Here is a 5,276-nt window from a genome sequence, read left to right on the forward strand (position 1 = left end):
AGGAAATGGCAAACCTATCTTGTATCTTTTTCAAGAAAATTCCATGGTCCATGGGGTAATAAGGAGTTGGACACAACTAAACAACACCACCAAATTCTTAAGTCCAGACCCTACATTCTAGTTACTGTGCTACCTAACTACCTCTACTTAGCCAGCACTCTCCTAGACCCCAGATATTATGGAGAATCCACCAAACCCAAGAGTTGCAGAACAAGAATACTTCATTTATTTAGTTCCTCATGACCACTCTTCTGTAAACAATCAAAGGGGTGCCCATTCAGTGTTTGAATCACAATTCCAATAGGGCTTGTCTTTAGAGGGTGCTACAGAAACTCCTAACCTAGAACCCACCACGAGGGAATGAGGTAGACAGATGGTCTTAATGACAGTGCTTATCTTAGTCTTGGAAGCCTTGCTGTTGGCCAGGACCTCCATCTACTTCTTGTTCAGGATAGAGTATTCATATGGAGCAAAGCAAATGGACCTAATGGCCAACTGGAGCAAAGAAGCCTCGTTTTGTTTCTCCAGAATCCTTCTCTGACCTTGACCCTCTCTCCAAGATTCATCAGATACCTTTCTGTTTTGTTCCTTGGCCCAAAGTCCCTCTACTCTGACCAGCAAGTGCATTTGGAGGGCCAAGTATAGGGTGACCATACTTACATGTAAAATTAAAGGCTTAGGATGGGAAGATCTGGGTGGCTCAGTGGACTGAGAACCAAGCCTAGAGATGGAAGGTCCTAGGTCCAAATCTGGCCTCAGACACTTCCTAGCTATGTGACCCTGGGCAAGTCACTTAACTCCTATTGCCTAACCTTTACCATTCTTCTGCCTTGGTTCTAAGATGGAAGGTAAAAGGTTTTAAGAAATAGATAATTAAATTAAATTAAATTAAATTAAAGGCTTGAATTTAATGATCTCTAGAGTTTCATTCACTTCTAAATTTATAGCCATTCAAACTTGAAGATTTTGTGAATCTATGGGTATTCCTTAAGAGTTTACTTCCTGTGCCTGGAATATTGTAAACACTTAATATTTGTTGATTTCATAACTGGCTTCTCTTTTTTGTTTTTAAATGGAACACTTCATGTCTTTGTGTGTCATCTTTGCGCAGGGACCATGCTAATCCTCTCTGATCATTCCATTTTTAGTATATGTGCTGTCAAAGTGAGCACCGGCTTCTCTTTTAATTACAGCCTCAGGGACCAGACATTAGTACAAACAAGAAATGGACAGGATGCAGGCCTTCCTGAATACAGATAATCTAGAAATGTTAGGAAAAGCACTTGAGGGCCAGCCAGGTAAGACACTTCCTAGCTGTGTGGCCCCTGAGCAAGTCACTTAACCCCAATTGCCTAGCCTTTACTATCTTCTACATTGGAATTGATATTAAGTGTTGATTCAGTATTGATTCTAAGACAGAAAGTAAGAGATTTTTTTTAATATTTGAAGCCAAATTGTAGGCTTCAGGATTTTTCCTATTGACTTGGCTGTGATAATATTAATTTTCTGAATGAGCTGTCCATGAATTCATGGCTGGCCATTCAAAGGGCACCAATGGTTTCTCTAGACCTGCTCTGATCTCATAAAAGCACATTGTGTATCAGATTCTGCTGAAACAGTCCAGATAATTTTTCTAGTTCAAATGTGCTTCTAGATGTCTGCTACCATGAAAGAGTTCCCTAATGGAAGACACCAGACACAGAAGTCAAAATTACTAAGACCACATAAGCCAAAGAAATTGTATGTGCAGACTAATAGTAAGTACAGCTGAGGATGCCGGGGAAAGGTAAGGTTGGACTTTATCAGGAAAGGCTTTCTGGAGTATTTCAAACAGGGTTTTAAAGGAGAGGAAGAGAACCAGATGATCTGGAATGATGGCATCAAGTTTCTGTGTGGTCCTAACACTTACACTCACCTTCCTACCAGGCACACAAGAAACTAAGCCACGGAGATATATTTCTGTGTTTGGGGAGTACCAAGAGCAGAAGAATAACAAGGAATTCTTCCTAATTCAAAAGTGCTCTTTCACCGCCCATTCTCAGAATAGACAGTAGCAGGGAAATTAGGAAAATCTGTCCATGGGCTTGCAAAGGGAGGCACTCAGGCAATTAGTTTGTAGGAATCTGAGTTAGAAGGCATTTCTAGGATGCCAAAACAGAGTGTCCTTCATTTCCTTCTGGTATATTTCAAGAAACCTTATAAGACATTGTAGATTTAAAACCAGACAGGACATTTAAAAATATCAAGTCAAACCCTTTCATTTTATAGATAGTGAAACTGAGGCCCAGAAAAGGTAAAGGATTTGCCTATGTCACATATCAATAGCAATCTCTAAGATGAGATTTGAACCTAGGTCTTCCTTGACCCCAAAGCTGATGCGCAGTCCACCACACTGAATAACATCTTAAATCTACCTGATTTTCAGCATCCCTGGGGGAGGCTTGGAGGTTACTGGAAAAACAACAAAAGGATACACGGGATCATTGGCTTTAGAGCTGGAATTGATGACTTTAGGGCTCAGCCAAGAAAAGAAGTGAGGAGAAGAAAGGGAGAAGTTGGCACAACTTTCCCAAAGTAGTCCTGAATATCAGAACATGTTGTAGAATTTTCAAGTTCCCTTCCTTGATGAAAGGAGTACTTTATTGACAATACAAACTATGTTATTACTGGATGTGTACTATATTGAGATATTATAGACTGGTAAGATAGGATTCTAATGAGAGTAATAACACTGGTATTTATATAGTATATATATATATTTATATATATATATATATGTCTTATAAGGCATTTTAAGTGCCAGAATTTATTTGATTCTCATACTTTTCAGCCCTTATTTTATAGATAGATATACATATATATGTATTTTCATATATATATATATATATATATATATATATATATATAACTTCCAGTTCAGAAAAACTGACAAATTTATTATCCTTCATACATAGCCCTCTGTATCATGGCACTGGCTGTCTCCCATATCTGGAATGCATTCCCTCTCATTGCTATCTCTTATGACCTCTGATTTCTTTTAAAGCTCAGTTTACATATATATATATATATATATGTATATATATATATATATATATATATATATATATATCCACACCTCTAACAAAAACCAGACTAGTAAGATGCCTTGAAATCTAGGATTACTATTAAAGTACTTTGGTTTCGGAGCTGGCTGTCCTTGGAACCAAGGTTTCACATAGAAATTATTATTATTATTACAATTCAACATTAATTTTAGCCAACTGTAAATGTGAGCGTAGGAAGTATTTCACCATTGTCCCTCTGGTACATAGTATCCACTTAATAAATACTTGTGGTATACAATCAATGTAAAATTGCATGCCTTCTTAAGAAGGTGGGAGGTACAGGAAGAAGAGAGAAAATTTGGGACTCAATTTTCTTTTGAATGAATATTAAAGTTGTTTTTTATTTTACATGCAATTGGAAATATTTAACAAAATTATTAAAAATATATTGGAAAAGTAAATTCTTGTGAGTGGACTGATTAATTTATTGAACATTTTTAACTAGATTTTATTATCTTCATTTTATTTAAATGAAAAAATTAAGACTAGTAAACTGGGCAAGTTAAGGAACTTCCCCAGGTCACTTGGTTAATAAATATAAAAGGCAAGATTCCAAACCATGATCTTCTACACACCAACCCTGATCCATCAACTACCCCAACTACCATTTTCCAAATATCTAGAGGTTTCAATCCCTAGGGAAGGCAGAGAAGAAGCAAGAGTAGTGAAGTGCATCAAAACTGGTAGGAAATATTCATTAGAACTGCAACAATAGTAATGAGATAGGAAAGGCAAGGATTATCTAACTCATTTTAAAAATGAGAAAACCAAGGCCTAAAGCAGTTAGATGGCTTGCCCATAGTCAGTGAGAGAGAGAGTTTTGAAGTGGAAATTGAGATCTGAGTTTGATGTCTGTGTGCCTTAGAGCAAGTAACCTAACACATCTGAATCTCAGTTTCCTCATCTGTAAAATGAGGCAGTTAGACAAGGCTGCAGTGGTTCCATGAACTTTAGATAGATAGAAAGATAGATTAGATAGATAGATAGATAGATAGATAGATAGATAGATAGATAGATAGATAGATAGATAGATAGATAGACAGATACAGGGAGAGATAGATACAGAGAGAGAGGTAAATAGAAAGAGAGAGAGAGAGAGAGAGAGAGAGGTAGACAGACAGACAGACAGATAGAGAGAGACAGAGAGACAGAGAGAGAGAGGTAGATAGACAAATAGATAGATAGATAGATAGATAGATAGATAGATAGATAGATAGATAGATAGATAGATAGATTGCTATATTCCAATATAGCTGATTTCCTTTGGCATCCTATGTATTTTATTTTATTTTTATAGGGTATATAGGGTGTTCAGGGAAGACTAGCACCTCTGGTGGGAGAGCTTGCTGAGCCCTTTTTGGGCTGCTCAACCACCTTTGATATCTACCTGCCACCCAGCTCTTAAATATGGCTCCAAGAAGCTGTAGCACGCACAGCAGTCATACCTCAGTAAACCATCTCAACAGAAGGGCTAACCCAGGTTGAGGGTAACCAATGGGTTTCAAACCCTTTTGTGAGCTGGTGGATGTGAACCCTAGGCATGTGAAGACTTCCCCTGGTAGATGGGTAAGAGCAATTTGTTGTAATGACCATAAAGGAAGCTGAAGTAGGCACTGTGGAGAACATAGAGTTTGGTTAGACACTGAAGAAGCCAAGATCGTCCACTGCAACCAAGGCTATTGCCAATCATACTGATTTTGTCTTGCCACTAGACTTCAATGACTAGAAGAGAGAGTGGGGCTGACAATTTTGTACAATTCTGCTTCGCTTAACTCCCGTTTATTCATGAGTCAAAAGATATCCCCAGTTCTGTCATTTTGGTCCTTCAAGTATGACAGACAACCACCACCATCAGCACCACTTTATTTTATGCATGTAAAAGCATGATTCTGAGAAAGAGCCTATAAGGTTTCTACCAGACTGTCAACAGGTTCAAGTCACAAATAAGGTTGAGAAACCGTGGACTAGACAATTTCTACAAGCTCTTCCTCCTCTCATATCTATATCATATCCTCTGTGAACAAAGAATCAAACTCAGGTCTCCTTACTCTCATAAATCTCATAGTTTTGGTTTTTTTAACTGCACCACACTGCCTCTCAGTGGGCAGGTGTGGTTATTAGTGGCTATAAGCACCAATTCAAGCAAACAAATCTTGTCATTTTACCTCTTTA

General features: G+C 37.8%; 1 non-coding gene across 1 annotated transcript; it reads right to left on the bottom strand.

Moving 5' to 3' along the window:
- Nucleotides 1-1,066: 1,066 nt before the first annotated feature.
- LOC130457687 (U6 spliceosomal RNA) lies at nt 1,067-1,172 on the bottom strand. The gene has a single exon (XR_008916979.1). It is a non-coding gene; the product is annotated as a U6 spliceosomal RNA (small nuclear RNA).
- Nucleotides 1,173-5,276: the final 4,104 nt, after the last annotated feature.

Source organism: Monodelphis domestica, chromosome 2 (genome assembly GCF_027887165.1).
Source record: "Monodelphis domestica isolate mMonDom1 chromosome 2, mMonDom1.pri, whole genome shotgun sequence".
NCBI lineage: Eukaryota > Metazoa > Chordata > Mammalia > Didelphimorphia > Didelphidae > Monodelphis > Monodelphis domestica.